The sequence below is a fragment of the Aquarana catesbeiana genome, linkage group LG09 (genome assembly GCF_042186555.1).
Source record: "Aquarana catesbeiana isolate 2022-GZ linkage group LG09, ASM4218655v1, whole genome shotgun sequence".
Taxonomy (NCBI): Eukaryota; Metazoa; Chordata; class Amphibia; order Anura; family Ranidae; genus Aquarana; species Aquarana catesbeiana.
Genome location: NC_133332.1, coordinates 58165119 through 58187044, shown reverse-complemented (window position 1 = coordinate 58187044; position 21926 = coordinate 58165119). Strand labels below are relative to the sequence as shown.

The 21926-nt window shown below is 44.2% G+C and overlaps 1 long non-coding RNA gene and 1 pseudogene across 1 annotated transcript in view; one reads left to right on the top strand and one right to left on the bottom strand.

Moving 5' to 3' along the window:
• LOC141107682 (cytochrome P450 2F2-like) overlaps nt 1–9009 on the top strand; it is an 85937-nt pseudogene extending 76928 nt beyond the window's left edge.
• The window catches only part of LOC141107683 (uncharacterized), a 130191-nt gene that overhangs the window by 70927 nt on the left and 37338 nt on the right, over nt 1–21926 (bottom strand). The window lies entirely within an intron of this gene.

The window sequence follows — 21926 nt, the reverse complement described above, 5'->3', positions numbered from 1 at the left end:
CATCACTCTACTGAGAGAAGTGGAACCCATTATGTTGTGGGCGGAGAGAAATGTGCTAGATCTGAAAGCGGTTTACCTGCCAGGCCATCTGAATCAAGAAACAGATCATCTGTCTCGCTGTTTTCAAGACAACAATGAATGGTCTCTTCACCCTTCAGTGTTCAAGTGGATCAGGAGTCTCCAGAATCCTCCGGAAATCGACCTTTTTGCCTCTCCAATGAATGCCAAATTGCCAAGATTTCTCTCCCGCTGGCCTCATCCACGATCAGAAGCAGTAGATGCCCTCTCAAGCCCATGGCATTGCAAGACGGTGTATGCGTTCCCTCCCAGACCCTTGATTTCCAAGTTCCTACTCAGATTGACGAGGGAACCAGTCAAACTGGTGGCTAGTCTTCCTTACTGGCCAAGGAGGCCATGGTTTCCCTGGGCAATGAGCCTCAGCATGGGTCCCCCAATCAAGATTGCAGTGTTTCCTCAGCTTCTCTCTCAAGGGAGATTTGTGCATCCAGCTCCTCACAAGCTGAACCTACATGTTTGGATGTTGAAAGGGAGAAATTCCAGTCTTTAGGGTGTTCCGCAAATGTGATTTTGACACTTTTAAAAGCCAGAAAACCCTCCACAAATTACGTGTATTCAAAAATATGGAATAAGTTCAAGTTGTTTGTAACAGACAAATGTGCGGATCCTACAATACCTTCCAACACACTAATTTTGGAATTTTTGCAAGCTGGCTTAGACCTTGGTCTCAGTTTCAGTTCACTTAAAGTCCAGGTGGCAGCGATTTCGGCAGCTACCCAGAAAAGTTGGGCAGAAGACGCACTCATCATTCAATTTTTCAAAGCAGTCAAAAAAATTTGTCCTCCAGTAAAACGTTCCTTTCCTGCTTGGGATCTGCCCTTTGTACTGGACTGTTTGATGGCTCAGCCTTTCGTTCCAATAGAATTCGCGTCCTTATGGAACCTGACGCTCAAAACAGTCTAATTGCAGTGACGTCAGGGAAAAGAGCCTCGGAATTACAAGCTTTGGGGGCAGAAGAGAAGCACATAGCCTTCTTTCCGGATAGGGTGGAACTGCGGACAGTTCGGGGATTTGTCCCAAAAGTCTCTTGCCGGGCCACTATCTCGGAAGTTTGGGCACTGCCGACCTTTACGATCCACTTTCAGGTTCGCTGCAAGAATTGGATATTTCCAAGGTGTTAAGATGCTACCTGCAAGCCACAAGTCCCTTTAGAGCATCAAACAGACTATTCATACTTCCTTGGTGCAGAAATAGAGGGAAAGAAGCTACATCAAGAACTATCGCTTCCTGGATTTGCAAGCTGATCCAAAAAGTGTATTGGGCTAGAGGGACGGATCCTCCGGCGGTAAAAGCCCACTCAACAAGAGCAGTCTCTTCATCATGGGTGGCAAGGGCTAATGTCTCTCTGGAAACCATTTGTAAGGCAGCCACATGGGCATCCACAAACACGTTCATGCGGCATTACAGAATTGATCCAGGAGCACTCACTTCAGTGGAGTTTGGGAGAAGGGCAATTGAGTCAGCTCTCGCATTACCTTAATAAAATTTTCTTTATGAGCATTACCCACCCCGTTGTTAGCTATTTATTTTATCTCAGGTATGTTGCCATGGAGGCACCAGGAAAACGGAAAATTGTTTCATACTTACCGTAATTTTCCTTTCCTGGTGCCTATCCATGGCAGCATACATGCCCTTCCTTGGTGTTTGATATAATAGGAGAATGCTATTGGGGGATATGATTGTCACTTTTATAATGTATTAACTATCCTGAGGGGAGGACTCCGGGGCAGAGCTTATCACAGGTATGCTGCCATGGATAGGCACCAGGAAAGGAAAATTACGGTAAGTATGAAACAATTTTCCGTTTTATTAGCTAGTTAGTTAGTTATTATTTCGGATTTTTGAATTTTCAAATTTTCGTTCTTATTTTCGTATTTTCGTTCTTTTAAATTTTTGGATTTTCTTTCTTATTTTTGGATTTTTCGGATTTTCAAATTTTCAAATTTCCGAAGCTTCAATTTTTTAAATTTCCGAATTTTCACATTTTCAAATTTACAAAGTTTCTAATTTACAAATCTTTTCGAAATAACGGATTTCAATCATATCAAATAAACTGAAAAACAAAAAAAAAACCCAAAAATTAATAAGACGAAAACGAAAATGAACAAATTTTTTGACAGTGCGCATGTCTATCACTTTGTCATGAATGGGCAGGTGACAGGGTCTCGTAAAGTTAATTTGCTCTCTCCTGGCCTAAAGAGCTCTAAGGGTTGACACGGAAGAGGGTGGTAGCTGTCTGAGTAACTAAAGTAAGTTTTAGGAAACTTCTAGTGCTTTTACTGAAATTATAGAGAACAGTATTCAAACACTTTTTGCTATGGTATAGAAAACTGTCACTTTTTTTAGCCTTTTTCTTTGTAGTCAATGGAATCATTCCTGGTTCCTTAATATTCTGTTGACTCCTATCTAGGTTGGATTTGTTAAGCCTTGACCTGTAAATTGCTCTCCAATGGTCTAAAGTGTCACTGTTGTCTCCATAGGAGAAGAATGACCCCAATACGGAGTTTACTATGAAAAATCTCCTGTATACAATCCACAACCTATTTCTGGCATCAACTGAGACTGTTAGCACCACTCTGCGGCATGCACTGCTTATCTTCCTAAAGTATCCTGAAGTAAAAGGTAAGTGAAGAGATATAACGGTTGCAAACACTTCAGACAGCTGTTAAAGGGTCATTCCACTCCAAAGTGATGTCACAGTTTTTCACAGATGCTGGACCAGTAAACTAACAAACACAAGTATGAGGTGCACAACCAATCTTATAGAAAAAAAATAAAAATTATATATATATATCTATATAGATATATATAGATATATATATATATCAATAAAACTAGTAACTAGAGGTTAGTAACTGAAAGTCCATACAATAAGGGCAGCCGCCTTGAGGGAGAAGAAGCAGGTTCCGATGAACAACTGAAAAAACAGGAAGAAGAGGTACCTCTAAGGCCCCTTTCACACTTAGCGCCACTTTACCATCGTTTTAGCGGCGGTATTCGGCCGCTAGCTGGGCAGTTTTTACCCCCCACTAGCGGCCGAAAAAGGATTAAAACCACCCAGAGAGTGCCGCTGCAGCAGCGATATGCCGGCGGTTTAGCCGCGCTGACCCATTGATTTCAATGGGCAGGAGCGGTGAAGGAGAGGTGTGCTCCAAAGATGCTGCTAGCAGGACTTTTTTTGAGCGTCCTGCCAGCGCACCGCTCCAGTGTGAAAGCCCTCAGGGCTTTCACATTGGAGTGACTGCAGCAGCTGTTTCAGGGCATTTTGTAGGCGCTATTTTTAGCGCTGTTGCGCCTGCAAAGCGACCCAGTGTGAAAGGGGCCAAAGAGTAGGAGTATTAAATAATTTAGCAGCTCAAGACAAATGGCAACTTACAGAAGAAGGATAAAAATAGGCACATCTGTAGTTAAGGGAGAATGTCTGATGAGGTCTCGTCAGTGAGTGTCCCGTTTAGCGGCTGAACGACGTATTCACCGACGAGAGCTCATTGGGATTTTCTCCCTTAACTACAGATGTACCTATTTTTATCCTTCTTCTGTAAGTTGCCATTTGTCTTGAGCAAATAAATTATTTAATACTCCTACTCTTAGAGGCACCTCTTCTTCCTGTTTTTTGCACCAGTAAACTGTCTGACAGTTTCTTACATCTCTATTGGAGACATCGCTGTGCTGAGTTCCTGCACACCTGGTTTTGCACAGAGCAGCCCAGATCCTCCTCTTCTAGGGACTCTCTTTGGCTCTCCTGGCCCCTGCCTCCTGTTGAGTGCCCCCAAAGTGGGCAGCTTGCTGTGGGGGCACCCGAGCCGCAGCTCCCTGTGTCTATTCAGACACAGAGCCGCTGCCCAGCCTCGCCCCCTTTCTCTCCTCATTGGCTCACTGACTTTGATTGACAGCAGAGGGAGCTAATGGCACCACGCTGCTGTCTCAGTCAACGAGGAGTGCAGTCCCAGATATCCGAGTCTCTCATGCAACATCGCTGGATCGAGATGAGCTCAAGTAAGTATTAGGGGGGGCTGAGGGGGGCTGCTGCACAGAGAAGATTTTTATCCTAATGCATACAATGCATTAAAGGCATTTTAAAGGTTCGTGTTTTTTTCACCTTAATGCATCCTATGCATTAAGGTGAAAAAACACCTGTCAGTGACCAGCCCCCCCCCCCCGTTTTACTTACCTGAACCCTCAAACATCTCTCTGCCTGGGGTTCTTGGCTGTTGATTGGATAGATTGATAGCAGCGCAGCCATTGGCTCCAGCTGCTGTCAATCAAATCCAATAATGCGGCGGCCAGGACCAAGTTATGCATTCAGTGTCTATGGACACTGAATGCTGGACTCGGGTGCGCGCCCGCAAGGTAACCCCCTGGGAGAGCGCTTCTTCCAGGGGGTTATCTAATGCGGGGAGGAGCTGAGAGAGCCACCGAGGGACCCCAGAAGACGAGGTTCGGGGCCACTCTGTGCAAAACGTGCTGCACAGTGGAGGTAAGTATGATATGTTTGTTATTTAAAGAAAAAAATACCTTTAGTGTCACTTTAAGATAAAAAAACCTTCTGCCTTTACAACCACTTTAACTTACCCCTAACCAGCAACCATAGGTGTGCGCAGCCTATTGCATTAGGGTGTGCTGTGTGCATGTGTGTACAGTGGGGTAAAAAAGTATTTAGTCAACCACCAATTGTACAAGTTCTTCCACTTAAAAAGATGAGAGAGGCCTGTAATTGTCATCATAGGTATACCTCAACTATGAGAGACAAAATGTGGAAACAAATCCAGACAATCACATTGTCTGATTTTTGAAAGAATTTATTTGCAAATTATGGTGGAAAATAAGCATTTGGTCAATATCAAAAGTTCATCTCAATACTTTGTTATATATCCTTTGTTGGCAATGACAGAGGTCAAACGTTTTCTGTAAGTCTTCACAAGGTTGTCACACACTGTTGCTGGTATGTTGGCCCATACCTCCATGCAGATCTCCTCTAGAGCAGTGATGTTTTGGGGATGTTGCTGGGCAACACGGACTTTCAACTCCCTCCAAAGGTTTTCTATGGGGTTGAGATCTGGAGACTGGCTAGGCCACTCCAGAACCTTGAAATGCTTCTTATGAAGCCACTCCTTCATTGCCCGGGCAGTGTGTTTTGGATCATTGTCATGCTGAAAGACCCAGCCACGTTTCATATTCAATGTCCTTGCTGATGGGAGGAGGTTTGCACTCAAAATCTCACGATACATGGCCCCATTCATTCTTTCATATAAACCAGGGATATGCAATTAGCGGACCTCCAGTTGTTGCAGAACTACAAGTCCCATGAGGCATAGCAAGACTCTGACAGCCACAAGCATGACACCCAGAGGAAGAGGCATGATGGGACTTGTAGTTTTGCAACAGCTAGATGTCCGCTAATTGCATATCCCTGATGTACACGGATCAGTTGTCCTGTTCCCTTTGCAGAGAAATAGCCCCAAAGCATGATGTTGCCACCCCCATGCTTCACAGTAGGTATGGTGTTCTTTGGTTGCAACTCAGCATTCTCTCTCCTCCAAACACGACGAGTTGTGTTTCTACCAAACAGTTCTACTTTGGTTTCATCTGACCATATGACATTCTCCCAATCCTCTTCTGCATCATCCAAATGCTCTCTAGCAAACCTCAGACGGGCCCAGACATGTACTGGCTTAAGCAGGGGGACACGTCGGGCACTGCAGGATCTGAGTCCCTGGCGGCGTAGTGTGTTACTGATGGTAGCCTTTGTTACGTTGGTCCCAGCTCTCTGCAAGTCATTCACTAGGTCCCCCCGTGTGGTTCTGGGATTTTTGCTCACCGTTCTTGTGATCATTTTGACCCCACGGGGTGAGATCTTGCATGGAGCCCCAGATCGAGGGAGATTATCAGTGGTATGTCTTCCATTTTCTAATTATTGCTCCCACAGTTGATTTCTTCACACCAAGCTGCTTGCCTATTGCAGATTCAGTGTTCCCAGCCAGGTGCAGGTCTACAATTTTGTTTCTGGTGTCTTTCAACAGTTCTTTGGTCTTCACCATAGTGGAGTTTGGAGTGTGACTATTTGAGGTTGTGGACAGGTGTCTTTTATACTGATAACAAGTTCAAACAGGTGCCATTAATACAGGTAATGAGTGGAAGACAGAGGAGCCTCTTAAAGAAGAAGATACAGGTCTGTGAGAGCCAGAAATCTTGCTTGTTTGTAGGTGACCAAATACTTATTTTCCACCATAATTTGCAAATAAATTCTTTCAAAAATCAGACAATGTGATTGTCTGGATTTGTTTCCACATTTTGTCTCTCATAGTTGAGGTATACCTATGATGACAATTACAGGCCTCTCTCATCTTTTTAAGTGGGAGAACTTGCACAATTGGTGGCTGACTAAATACTTTTTTTGCCCCACTGTATATATACTGTCAGTAGAGCAGTGAATGGTGTCCGTAATTTGTATTCATACTATTTTCTTTTTTATTATTTTTACAATTTACATTTTTTTTACAATTTTTTTTAGGAGCTTTGGTGAAATATCAGGGGTTTAAACAGGGGGAATCTCTGCCACACAGGGTGATAAGGATGTGGCCTGGCACACTCTGTGTGCACACCTATGTCAGCAAAAAAAATTTTTTATTTGTTTACTGTTACAATACTTCATTCGGCTGTCAGCAGCAAGGAATGAAAGCCTTGGTTTTTCCAGATAAACTTCATGAAGAAATTGATCGGGTGATTGGACAAGACAGAATGGTAAACATGGAGGATAAGTTCAATATGCCATACACACAAGCTGTAATCCATGAGGTGCAGAGATTTTGTGACATCGCTCCCTTCAATGTGCCACATATGGTGACAAAAGACACAATGTTTAGAGGGTATTAAATTCCCAAGGTAGGAAACACATTAAAAATTATTAGTGTGCATTATTATAATATATGTACATGGTAAAAAAGCAAATGTGTCCATTGAGGGCAAGGAAATAAGTTTGCTTGATTAACCACTTCAGCCCCGGAAGGTTTTTTTTTTTTTTTCCATCTCTTTATTAGGATTTTTTTTTTAAGACAAAAAAGTATTCATACAAAACAAGTTCAGCCTAAGTCGGGTTGCCACCCCCGACCCTGCTATACATATAAAAATAGTCTCAAAATTAGTTAGCTGTATTAGTTAGGAAAGAAAAAGAGACTATCCATAGTAAAGTATCGTTTTTAAAAGTTTAATATATTAGGAAACTGTTTATTTACTCACATATTCAGTGCAATGTACATTTACTCCACAAGCGGCGAGTTCGTACTATCACGTCGCTTTCTGTATACCTCCGCTCTGCTCATGTCCTATGCGTTGCGTCTTGTACACATGACTTCATCAGGGTGTCGAGAGTCTCTCTTACATTCCTAACTAATATGGACCACAACGAGAGGGACCCCCAGGATCATCACAAAGGAGACACCACATATCATAGAGACCCAGTCTGATAGATCACAGGAGGACCCAGCAGTGAGCTGAGAGACTTGAGAGCACATAGGTGTCACGACATTTGAAGGAAGAGACACCAGACAACATTTAATTAATGGTGAAGGGATACACCTTTATTCAAAATACCACACCAGATTACACTGGTTTTTAAGTGGACTATTTGTTTTACATTATTTTGTCATGTTGTTCATATAGCCTTCACTGTACACCAATAGAGGTACGCTGTGTAGCACTGTTGATATTTGTTGACACTGATCAACACATTTATTATGATTTGAATTTGTGGATTCACGCATGTGCAGTTTACCAGTTCCATTATATTCACTTATTTCGCACAGGATTAGAAAGCACTATATAAATATAAGTTTTATGTCACAATTTTCCTGGATTTAATTTAGGTTTGGCATTAATAGGCTCTGATCACATTGTACTCATTCACACTAACAGCACAACACCAACACTGTTTAAAATAAAATACCTGGCACTTCTGGGTATGAAGGAGCACATGGCTCACTCTGTGATAGAGAGAATATAGAGATAGAAAAGAGTCCTCAGCCTATGTAAGCTTTGATAGGAATAACTCACAAGGTTGAACAATGTGGCAGGGGAATGAAAGGAAGGTGACACTTCAAATGAAAAAAGGACCCCATCACACTTTATAGATAAAAACAATTGGGGTATACAGTTCCCAAACTTGGCCCTTTAATTTGGTCAACCCTTTAATTATTTTTTGCTGTACTTTCTGCAGGGAACAGATGTCTACACTTTGTTCTGCACTGTCCATCATGACTCCACACAGTTCTCCACTCCATACACGTTCAATCCGAACCACTTCCTGGATGAAAACGGCCAATTCAAAAAGAGTGATGCTTTTGTGGCTTTCTCCATAGGTGGGTCAATCTATAAATATCCAGATGTTGTGAATATTATCATATGGTATCAGAAGGCATATAATAAATGGTCCGATATTAGTCAGACACTACTAATTTGATCACTTGCAATGATCAACCAGTTTCTGATATCCTACCACCAAAGATCAGATGTTCTAAATATCACACCGGGAGATTTTTGGGCCGCTTTTAAGACTTTGTTGGACAATATCCTAGTGGATCTGGCTGCTGAAGGTAATTCTTACTACAAATGTCTGAAGAATTGGTTGCTAACTGGTTTAAAAAATGCCCATAATATGTAGAAGGTTATTCTGTTGGACAAAAACTCTCATAGCTGGTCAGTGGTCACCATTCACATTCCATATTAAACAGGGTAGGATTCCAAATCTAGTAGTGACATAATCAGTTCTTGTCATGTAATGTAGCCCACAATGGGATGGAATATACACTGTATGAACCCTAGAAACTGAAATTAAATATCTTTGTAGGAAAGAGGAGCTGCCCCGGAGAAGGAGTGGCCCGGATGCAACTGTTTATCTTCCTCACCACCATCTTGCAAAACTTCAACTTGTATTAATGTAATGTACCCAATAGCAATTTAAAGTACATAAACCATAAACATCAGGTTCACATTACAGTTTGTCTCTTAAAACTCATCTTCTTTCAGCTGTCAGTTTGTAAAAGATTTTGGGTGCAACCTACTGTAGCAAGGCCTCGGGCCTCTTTTGGTTTAATGAGAACATCCAGGGCCAGCGATAGCTGACATACTTCTGTATGTAGTGGGTTGTGAGGCATGGTGGGTGTAGAATAGTTGCAGTTATTGGGCGCCAGACACTTCTTGGATGGAAAAGAGGTTTTATTTCTCTTAACAGTCCTTTTTGTATTTTTGGGGGGAGAGAGGGTTAGGGCAAGGATGCCCTTAGGTAGTTGCAAGATTAATTGGCAGACTCCGAGACTTCAATAGAAGGACAGCCATGCAGGGAAAGGCATCCAGCAAGATGCCACATCTGCATGCGTAGGAATGCTGTCTCCTATGGTAACAGTTTCAAACACAAGACTTAACATTTCCTTCACTCTAACTACAATCGCTTCTTGTAGTACTTCAATATACTGAGCTCCCGGTCTCTCACTAGACCCACTGATTCACTGTCACTGAATCCCTTGAGCACCTTTAATCTTCACGGTGGAATCTTCCTTAAGCGTCACCCCTGCTTCTCTGCTGGGTCCCCAGCTTGGCACTCTAGATACCTGTCAAGCTTCACCCACGCTGGCCTGCTTGCAATGGCGACCCTAGGGGGGGCCAGAGGGGGCCCTGACCCCCCCAACATTATGCTGTGCCCCACCATGTGCCCCCCCCCCCCCCCCCCCCAAAAAAAAAAAAATTTTTTTTTTTTTTTTTTTACAAAAAATCAATGTCTAAGAGGGAGAGAGTCCCCAATCAGCTCCTGCGGGTGATTCCTCCCCCCTCCCCTGCTCGCTGACACTGCATAATGCGAGCGTTCACACAACCACGGCCGCCTGATCTGCTCCTTCACCTGCATCCTCATTGGCAGGGAGAAGAGCGAGTTGCAGGAAGGACTCCACCAGGACTTTCAGTTACTGAAAAAACAGACTGATTTCTCCCGTCCTTAGGACAGGAGGACCAGCCTGTAAATTCCAAGAGATGCCAGACCAGAGCTGTCAATAGCAGGGGCAGGACAGCAAGAGGAGGCTGGGGAACCCCACAGTGGCAGAACACCAGGGCCTGGAGGCAAGACAACCTTTGCAACCCTGATAGTTCTCCCACTGCTTTGGATCCTTATATTTTCTTGATATGCTGGTGACATATATCTCTTGTTTTCTGCCACCCTGGGGGACCCCAATACAGTAGGAAGGGAGCTCACTGCAGAACATGTGAAAGGGCCCGTTGTGGGGTCGTAGTAAAGGGCCCCAGGATATATATATATATATATATATATATATATATATATATATATATATATATATATATATATATATATATATATATATATATATATATATATATATATATATATATATATATATATATATACATACATTTATATATATGCATTTTATAGTTGCCCCCCTACTTTTGTCCCTGTCCCCCCATGTGCCCCCCCTAAATTTGAAAGCTGGAGACGCCACTGCCTGCTTGGTCCCTGGCTTGACACACAAGGCTGTTCTGCAAGCGTCACCTCCGCTGGCTGGGTCCCTGGCTTGATTTCCACTGAAGTTTCCCGATTCTTCACTGTCCCTGTCTGGTGAGAATGCTGCTTCGGTACTTGCTTCAGTTACTCACTGTGGTCCCCTATTAATAGGGCGGATAGTCCCTTACTGGTGACAGCTTCCCTTCTACCTCCGACCATGACAGGTTCTCTGGCCGACAGAACTGTCACTTTTAGTTGGACTGCAAGCCGCAATCCCAACCCTGCACTGCTCTCTTGCTTCTGGATAGGCTCTCAGACAACCTAGCAGCCAGATGTGCCCAGGATAGGCCTCATCTCCAGCCTAGCAGCCCGGGCAATACAACACACGTCCACTCAGACAGCTGTCCAGGTGGCACAGAACAGAGATCACCTGACCTCATCTGAATATATGGGCTCTCCCATCAGGCCAAGGGATTCAAGAAAACCCCTGCCCATTGGCTGAGATACCCCATATACCCATAACTTGACCCTGGGTTGCCCTTCTCATATCTGGTGCGTTGCTGGACCAATACAAACACCAACGTAATAACAAAAAACTTGCCACCACCCTCATCTATAGCTGGCTATTGCAGTAAGCGGCATTGGAGGGCTAAAACGGGTAACAACAAAAGGATGGATAAATATGCGTTTGCAAATGCGTGCTGACTAAACCCCCGCTTTTAACACATACTGTTAGACAGGTTTATTTGGTTGTTTGCAAAATGGTGGTAAGTAAACTTTGTTTTTTTCCTGGGCATTCCCCAGGCTTTTGTTGTTACCTGTTTTAGCCCTCCAATGCCGCTTACTGCGATAGCCAGCTATAGATGAGGGTGTTGACAAGTTTTTTGTTATCACGATAGTAAGACCCTTCTATTATACCCTAATCTATCTAACTAAACAGTTGGAGTCCAAAACAGTTTCCAGTCCATCGATTTCCCTCTGGGTGCACTATATTTCCCAGCAGTTTCCCTTCTTCTCCAGGGACAACTCTGGGGACAAAAAGGCACAGCTGCATTTCAGGCAACAAGCAGCCAGGCCTTAGTGCAAAGGACCGTATTTCAGGACATCAGTCCCCGTGCAAAGACATCCTCAGTCTGTCCATATGACAGCCAGGGGCAAAGAAGATTTTCTTCTTAGGAGCAGCAATCTGCTGAAGATCACAGGTCGCCCTTCAGGGTGGATCACCTCAACAACTTCAAGCTTTAGCCAACATGGCTTCAGATGAGCACTCCATGTATCTGCTGGCAGCATTCAGTCCAGCATAGTCTGGGCAGAACAGCTCTCTGGAATGTTCTCCACTAGTAACATTTTAAATGTGTGTGTGAAGTGGCTGTCAGCATAGCGTCTTTGACATCACACAACACATATTTGTAATCCAAGTGGTAATGGTACCATTTTGATCATGTTTCACCAGTAGTAACTGGGGTCGGGTAGAATTACAGTCTCTCCCCGTGTATTCACTGTGGTGACAAATCGCTTTAGATCCCTTTTGTCAGGCCAGCGGATAACTACACCATCTAGATTAATCTTCCTGCCATATCCCCAGGTATTTTGAACTGACATTTATTTCCCGAACATCTTTGGTGACAACTTGAGAAAGTCTGTCTTAAAGGCATCTGAAGGAATCCACGTACTGCTTCATCCACCCATTGCATTTCCTTCTCGGAAATCTCCTCTTCCAGCTAAGGGGGAATGTAGGGATATAAGTATCTGTAGTCTTCTGACACTTTCTTTATAATTATGCGCTGTATTTTTGACAGCCGAGGCGGGGTCTTGGTCTCCATATCCGGGTAGGACCCGAGTGTCTGGAGCATGCAGAACCGAGCACCCAGCAACCACATCAGGCTTGTGGTCTGGTTTAAAGCTAGGCATGGGTGTAATAGGATGGGCTTTGGGAACCCATTGAGCTCCTTGGTCCTCTTCAAAGAACCTGGCGATGCTGATAAGCGGAGCTGCACTGGATCACAGTGTAATTTGCACACTTGCAGTAGTAGTAGCAGGTACTTCATACTCCTGCACATTACTTGTTAACTCTTCATCACTCTCACCCCACTTTCCAGAGTAAGACAAAGTGCACGAAAAGAATTCAGACAAACCATCAGACGGAATGTCTGAATCTGAAATGGCGAACACTCTTTGGCTGGGATGTAATTGCGCTTAGCATGTGCCTTAGCTGGCACCACTTTGGCATCCCCCTTGATGGCCACTGGCATCACTTCCCCCACAGGCACACCACTCTCACTTCTCGCTGGCTTACCCAGCTCCGGTACATTCTTCCCAGGAGGCTCGGGCATCAGGGCAAGCAGTTGGGCCTGACCACGGGCTCAAGGAACGATCAGTTCGCTGGGTCCTGGGTCATTGAGGCAGCTTCCTGCATGACTCTGGTGATAACCGACGGGCTCAGCCGGGATAGCAACCATTCTTATCCCAATCAACTTGTAGGATCCGCAGAGGTAGAGTTGGAGGGACAGCCTCAAACAGATGCTCTCCACAGCATTCACAGATGATCCAAGGCCTCAACTGCGTAGTCAGACCAGAACATTTTTCACAAATCAGTCCCAGAGACTCATAGCCTCCAGCTGTGTACAAGGCAAGCTTGCCCTTCAGTGTATACTGCACTCCGGTGTCAGTCAGGACAGGTTTTAATCGCTCGAACTGAAACAAACACCCGGAGCATGCTTTCTCCAATTTACCATCTCACTCAAAGTCACTGTTGGTTGGGGTCCCGTGACTTCTACCCCAAACAACCGCGGCCATTAAGGTGGCTTCCCACGCAGATTGTGGCTCCGATCTAGGTTGGATAGGGCCAGTTGCAGATAGCATCCCAGACGAGCCCCCAAATGTAGCACGTCCCCTAGAGGACTGCTTAGTATTACCTGCTCATCTGCATGGCCATGACCATGTGAACTTTCCAACCCATCTGACACTCTGGATTAAGACATCTTTGTGTCACTGTAAAGCAATAATCAGGCAACTCAAAGTATTTAGGTTCTATGATTAGTTTACTTGAACCAATGAAAGAGGAAGTCATCACAAAGATGAGGTAATAAATTTGCTGAATTCTAGGCGTCAGTGCCAACTCAGCAAAATAATTCCTCCGAAATGCACAAACAATATTTAACAATGACAGTACCTGTTGCACAGAGTGGTCTGTCTTGCATCAGGTCCAGGAGGAAGAGAGCTCCGCGCAGGCTTCTGCTGCTTTTATAGCTACTTCCAGCAATCTTCAGCTGGCAGCAAAAATCCCTGGGATATGTAGTCCTGGAACATAATTATGCAAAGCAATTATCTGACTATCCATCCCACAATCCTTTTATTTGGCACACAAATATGATGTCACTGGATACATTGATCAATAGAGGGACAGGCAAAACTCCAAAACACTAGAAGGTACGGTGCTTTAAGCTTGTAGTCCATATTGCTACACTACGTATGTGTAATGTACAGTAGTGAAGGTCATCTCCATCTAGTGGCCAACATGCACACTACTTGTCCCACAAAAACGCGCACACAAAAAAACCTTCAGAAACCTACAAGGGGGCCATAAAGTTTTGACTTCCTAGGGGCCTCCACAGAATTGAATCCAGCACTGATGACAGGTGGGGAGAGAGAGAGATCTAGGACACACCCGGCACTGCAGAGCATCCAGAAGCTGGTAATTGAAAGCAGCTGGCAATATAAATAACTCCATGGTCTGGTTAGGAGCTGGGTGTCACAGCATATGCTAGACTGGATTCCACAGGCAAGATGTTCCCTGGCTTTCTGCCCCTTTTCTCAAGCCTCAAGGTGTGTGATATAGGAGGATGTTTGAAACTGGTGGGAAATCACAGAACATTACAAAATGGGGGACATTTTTTAAAAAGAAATCCGTAATATAAACTATTTTTTAAAAAAGAAGTACAGTATATATAAAAAATGTAAAGCTGAAAATATAAAAATAAAAAAGTAGGGTTGCACCGCTATCGGTATCTGTGCTGATACTAAGCATTTGCATGAGTATCGGTACTTGTGCCAATGTGCCCATGCTTTCACGCTTGGTTCTTTCAACTGTTAGTGGGATTCCCCCACTGACAACTGACATGTAAACAAAAAATAAGCTGGCAATTACCAGTAATTAAGGAAGGGGGCCACCACTTGCTTAACAACCAATGACTTATTCAGCTGTCAGTAGGGTTCCCCTTTGACAGCTAAAGTGTAAACAAAGTCCCGGCAATTAGAGCTGTCAAAAAAAAAAAACACAGCTGAGCAGTGCTTATCAACAACATTGTTCAGCTGCTAACACAGAACAATAAAAAGAAACATTGTTACCTTTTCTTATGTTTGGGGTTAGACCCCATATTTCTGCTTGTTTGAAAACCCTCATAATAGGTTCCACAGACCTTGTGGTCATTTGCAATATCTTATTACATAGTTTGTTATTTTTGATTATGAGCCTTTCTCACCATCATGTTTTGATACATATGTAAGCTTTGAGACTCTACGGAGCATCTCTTATTTCTCATTGACCTTGTTTTTATACTGTGATTTGCTCTAACAATGTAGCCAGGGTTCTTGCTTTAATCCTTTTTCATGTCTTGTATTTTGAAATCTTCAATAAAAACAATTGAAAGTAAAAAGAAACATTGTTTCAATTTGTATCCTACTGTTTATTCAGCTGTAGATCATAGGGATGACCTTCGATCTGCTGATGAAGTCAGTTTAAAACAACCTGTCAAGTTAAAAAATAAAAAGTTTTTATTTTTTTTAAGTTAAATGTTCCTCTGTATAGCCCCCTATTAACCCTTGCTTTACTCTAATCAGCCCTATTTAACTCCTTATTTTCCTTTTCCATTTAATTATTATTTTCCTTATAAACTAAACTATACATACAATATGTATGAATATTCCAGGTTATAAATACAGTATGTGTTGTCCTACCTTTTAAGTCTTATTGAACTGAGTTAAAAATAACTTTCTGCACTTTACTGTAAAGTCACAAGATTTCTGTGATACCTGACATTGCATTTGACATACTGTCAGAATTCTTCGGCATAGAACTCCATACAAAAGGGTAAACATTCTATAAACAGAAAAAGAGATACACTTTATTCATGCAAAAAAATGTATCCACTTACATCTTAAAAAGGTATTCCAGCTTAATTAGTAAACTGGGATCCTAATCTCACAGAAAACCACATAAGGACAGGCAGTCCTGGATTACCAAATAGGCAGAGTAGGCACTGGCATATGGGCCCCACAGCGTTTAAGGGCCTCGCAACAATGGATTAAAATAATATTGATCATCAGTTGAAAGAAAATTATAATGAAGTGAATCAACTCAAAGAAACAAAAACACTAACACTTACTCTAAAGACTCTATAAATGAAAATACTATATTAATGTAATGTACCCAATAGCAACTTAAAGTACATAAACCATAAACATCAGGTTCACATTACAGTTTGTCTCTTAAAAGCTCATCTTCTTTCAGCTGTCAGTTTGTAAAAGATTTTGGGTGCAACCTACGTATGTGTAATGTACAGTAGTGATGGTCATCTCCATCTAGCCATCAACATGCATATTACTACAATACTTATCCTACGAGATCGTGCACATGAAAAACCTCCAGAAACCTACAATGGGGGCTGTAAAGTTTTGACTTCCTAGGGGCCTTCACAGAATTGACTCCAGCACTGATGACAGGTGGGGGAGAGAGATCCAGGACATACACAGCACTGCAGAGCAGGCTCATCCAGAGGCTGGTAATTGAAAGCATCTGGCAATATAAATAACTCCATTAACTAATTAAAACTTTTTTTTGTTTGATTTATTTAATAATATTTTTAACCTTTAACATATATTTACATGTTTCACATTGAAAGAAGCGCAAAAAATAAAAAAATAAAAATCATTTGTAAATAACTTTTTAATGCTTTGTACCATTGCTGACAGCAGAAGTAAACAAAAAAGTTGCCGGCAGGTATCAGTAATTGGTATTGGCGAGTACTAAAAAAAAACATCAGTACTCGTACTCACTATAAAATAAATGGTATTGTTGCATCCCTAAAAAAAAGTTTAAAAGTGGGTTGTATGTTTCCTGGACTACTAAACAGTGATATACTGTAGTGTATCAACAGAATCAACAATAATTAGACTTGGCCAGGAGGGTGTAGAAGTGCAAAAATGCTATACGTAGAACCAAATACACTGGGGGGATTTACTACAACTGGAGTTGGAGGTCATTAGCATAGGCCATAGCTTTATAAAGGCCAGATTTGCTAAGTGGACCAGTAATATCTTGGCTCAATCCTAATGGAGCACAATAAGGATACCAATGTCAAGACAAAAAATGTCTAAAGGAGGCAACCTTTCCTCGTGCCATATAATAACCTAAATTAACCCAAGTGCATTTCATTAATTCAAACTGCTGCCTATGAAAAGGAGTAGTGACTGAGATCCAGGTTAACATGTGGGTCCCCAGACAATCATATGAAAGTATGGATGTTAAAAATTGCTAGTCATGTGATCAAAAGCCTATACTGCATCCATTGAGAGGGGCATGAGAAAAGAGGCTCTTCTTGACCTAGCCATGTGCATAAGATCAATCACTCTAATGCAGGGATCCTCAAACTACGGTCCTCCAGCTCTTGTGAAACTATACATCCCATGAGGCATTGTAAAACTCTGACATTCACAGACATGACTAGGCATGATGGGAATTGTAGTTCTCGAACAACTGGAGGGCCATAGTTTGAAGACCCCTGCTCTAATGGTATTGCCTCGTGCCTCACATTGGGGATACATCCTACTTGATCAGCATGAATCAGATGGGATGGGGGGGGGAGTCTATTAGCAACAATCTTTGAAAAGAGTTTGAAATCTACATTAGGTAGAGCAATTGCTCTGCAGGTGCTGCACTGAGTTAGATCCTTGCCTTGTTTAGGTAAAACGGAAACGTGTGCTCAGAGGGAGTCAGTTGGAAAAATTACCCCATCTGTATTTGAAATGAAAGCCTGAAGGTAATAGAGTTTAAGGAAATCTCTAAATGTTTTATAATATGGCACCAAGAGGCCATCGGCCCTGTGGCTTTAGGTGTGTAGCGTCTTTCCCTATAGTTAGGCTAAATGTATTTCTTTGCTCTGCTGTACTCAGTGGAGCAGCAATCTATCTTCTAGGTCTGGAGGTCTGGCCAGGTTTCCCTAAGCTCGGTGCTTGCTTGCTTCTGTCTTCCTCTGGAAAAAGGTTCCAGAAAATAGAGTAGGAGGGTGAACAACTGAGTTATGAATATTTATCAGACCTCAGCCAATCCCTGGGAAGGGTTCTCCAGGAGGTGGCTGGGGAGATGATAAATGTTAGATTGTTCAGCATGTCATTCTCTTGGGGCTGTTGCACCCTGGGGGGGCAGCCAGTGTGCATTATTGAGAAGGGATTTTTTTGGGCCTCGGCTTGTTTTTGCCTGAGGGCCTGAAGATAGTTTAACTCAGCCCTTGTTCACACTGAACGCGGTTTGAAATCATGTGAGTTCAGCTGATTTCAAACCTGTGTTTCAGTCCGACTTCGGGCTTGAAAGACATCTGTGTGGGTTCATGCGGAGATGTCTACTGAAATTGCCCCCCCCCCCCCAAGTCGCCAAAAGTAGTGCGGGAACTACTTTTGGAAATCCGTGCGGCGCCGCGGCGTCGCACTGATTCGGACAGTGCCGGCAAAAGGATGCGATTTGGCATGCGATTCGACGTGTCAAATTGCATGTCAAATCATGCCAATCTGAATGGGGGCTAAAGGATATTTGCTGGAGGATATCACCTGTGGAGGCCGGTCTGAATAAGGAAGGAGCACTTTCTTCCTCACTGGAGAGAGTCTTATGGAGGCTGGGTGGCAAACATCTGTCCTTGGACTTTGTGAGTAAGACTTTGATTACAGATGCCAGGTGTGCATGTGCTTAGGGATGTAGGTGCCAGAGTTTGCTATAAAGTCTGGGACTGCTCACATAGAATTCCAGATTAGCTGACAACTCCCTCCTATCAAAGCAAAGGCTGTTACAAGAGGATTTTGTCCACATTTTGTGCTCCTGCTAATTTCTTCTGATGTTTTGGAGTATCGTGCACCCTATCCCTCTCTTCAGTTGACTGCTTCAAAAATTTACAGAGACATCCCATAAAGTGAGCCTGCATTGTCAGTATGCATGGAACTGTGTCTGGGTCTGGCACCCACTGAACTAGCAAAGGAGACCCAGTTATTCCCAGCGGCCATGTATAACTACTGTCAGGATTCAGTGGCAGAGATGACCAGATCTGCATGGCTACACTCAGAAAACTGTGACCAGACTATACGGTATATGCCTTAACCACTTGCCGACCGCCGCACGACTATATACGTCGGCAGAATGGCACGGGCAGGCAAAAGGACTTACAGGTACGTCCTTGCCTGCCCGCGGGTGGGGGGTCCGATCGGACCCCCCCCCCGGTGCCAGCGGCGGTCGGATCGAGGTCAGGGTCGATCGAAGGTGAGGGGGAGGCCACTCATTCGTGGCTCCCCCCTCGCGATCGCTCCTGGCCAATGATGTGCTTCCTCGGCTTCTGTGAATGTAAACAGAAGCGGAGGAAGTGATGTCATCTCTCCTCGAGGCGGTCTTTTCGTCCGGCGCCGAGGAGAGAAGACATCCAAGTAAGTGCACCAACACTACACATACAGTAGAACACGCAGGCACACTTGTCACCCCCCTGTCACCCCCCAGTCACCCCCCTGTACCCCCACACATACTGACACCAATAGCAGGTTTTTTTTTTTTTCTGATTATTGCATTGGTGTCAGTTTGTGTCAGTTATAAGTGTTAGGGCAGTTAGGTTAGCCCCCTTTAGGTCTAGGGTACCCCCCTTAGGTCCAGGGTACCCCCCTAACCCCCCCTAATAAAGTTTTAACCCCGTGATCACCCCCCGTCGCCAGTGTCACTAAGCGATCGTTTTTCTGATCGCTGTATTAGTGACACAGGTGACGCTAGTTAGGGAGGTAAGTATATAGGTTCGCTGTCAGTGTTTTATAGCGACAGGGACCCCCATATACTACCTTCTAAAGGTTTTAACCCCTTGATTGCCCCCTAGTTAACCCTTTCACCAGTGATCACCATATAATTGTTACGGGTGACGCTGGTTAGTTGGTTTGTTTTTTGTAGTTTATTATAGTTTATTACAGTTTATTATAGTTTTAGGGCACCCGCCGTTTATTACCTTATAAAGGTTTAACCCCCTAATTGCCCGGCGGTGATATAAGTTAAGTTTTTAGGGTCAGATAAGGTCTGTGTCGCCCCAGGCAGCGTCAGGTTAGCGCCAGTACCGCTAACACCCACGCACGCAGCATACACCTCCCTTAGTGCTATAGTATCTGAGCGGATCGATATCTGATCCGATCAGATCTATACTCCCCAGCAGTTTAGGGTCCCCCAAAAAAACGCAGTGTTAGCGGGATCAGCCCAGATACCTGCTAGCACCTGCGTTTTGCTCCTCGGCCCAGCCCAGCCCAGCCCACCCAAGTGCAGTATCGATCGATAACTGACACAAAACACTAAGCACACATAACTGTAGCGTTCGCAGAGTCAGGCCTGATCCCTGTGATCGCTAACAGTTTTTTGGTAGCGTTTTGAATCAGTCGCTGACAGTCAGGAGCTTTTTTGCCTGTGAGTCTCACTAGTGTACCCCTAAATTTAGAGGCCAAAATGGCAAATCGAAGGTACACTAGTGAAGAGGCCTACACGTTTCTGAGTATGACAGATAGTGAAGAGGAAGTCACTCATCTGTCAAGTTCAGGCTCAGAATACGATCCTGTAGAGGACAGCGGCTCCATGACAGATAGCTCTGACGACGGAGTTGTGGTCCCTGCTAGGGTCAGGCGTACCAGACCCCGAACTTCTTCTTCTGTCCTTGAAGTGCAAGAACCGCAGGTCCCTCGTATGGAGCAGAGCAGTACTAGTGCCGCTACTCCTTCTGGTGAACTGGCAAGCACCAGCGGCCTAGTACACCCTGGTCGTACATCCAGCACTGCAGTATCACGTGGTGACGTGGCGAGTCCCATAAGTGCAGTTCAAGCTGGTGAGGTGGCAAGCACTAGTAGGGTCCCGCTGCCACCAAGAAGACAAAGACAGGCCCGTCGTGCCCATAGTGCCCTTCCTGCTGCATTGGCCAATCCGAATTGGGTACCCACCACTTCTGCAGCACCCGTATTGCCCCCATTCACTGGCCAACCCGGAAATCAGGTGGAAACAGTTGATTTTACGCCACTGGATTTTTATTCACTGTTTTTCACCGAAGATCTCTATAGATCTATTGTGGACCAAAGCAATTTGTACGCTGGTCAACACATCGCCACTATTCCCCAGTCCTCCCTTGCCAGAGATTGGAGACCAATTACGGTCTCCGAATTTAAGGTCTTTCTGGGCCTTTCCCTCAACATGGGCATAACCAAAAAGAGTGAGTTGCGGTCATATTGGTCCACTGACCCAATTCACCATATGCCCCTGTTCTCTGCCTCCATGACCAGGGCACGATACGAGCAGATTTTGCGGTTCATGCACTTCAACGACAATGAACTCTGTCGTCCTCGTGGAGACCCTGGATACGATCGGCTCTACTAAATTCGGCCCCTCGTAAACCACTTCAACCAACGTTTTGCAGACTTGTTTACTCCCCATCAAGTTGTCTGCGTTGATGAGTCCCTGATTACATTTTCTGGCCGCTTGTCATTCAAACAGTACCTTCCCAGCAAGCGTGCCAGATACGGGGTCAAGATGTATAAGCTCTGTGACAGGGCCACAGGCTATACATGTAGATTTATGGTTTACGAGGGCAAAGATAGTCACGTAGAGCCGATCAACTGCCCTGACTACATAGGAAGCGCTGGCAAGATAGTGTGGGACTTGGTGTCACCCTTATTCGGAAAGGGGTACCACTTGTACGTGGACAATTATTACACGAGCGTGCCACTTTTTAGTCACCTTTTTGATCATCAAATTGGAGCATGTGGCACCGTGCGACCTAATCGCTGGGGCTTTCCTCAGCGGCTTGTAGATTCCCGTCTTAGGCTGGGGGAGAGAGCCTGCTTGCAGTGTAATAACTTGCTCGCTATGAAGTGGAGGGACAATAAGAATGTTTTCGTTCTTACCTCCCTTCATGCAGACACGACGACCCAAATTACTACGGCGACTGGTGTTGTGGAGAAACCCCTCTGTGTCCACGAATATAACCAAAATATGGGAGGGGTGGACCTCAACGACCAGTTGTTGGCGCCGTACCTAATTGCCCGTAAGGCCAGACGCTGGTACAAAAAAGTGTCTGTA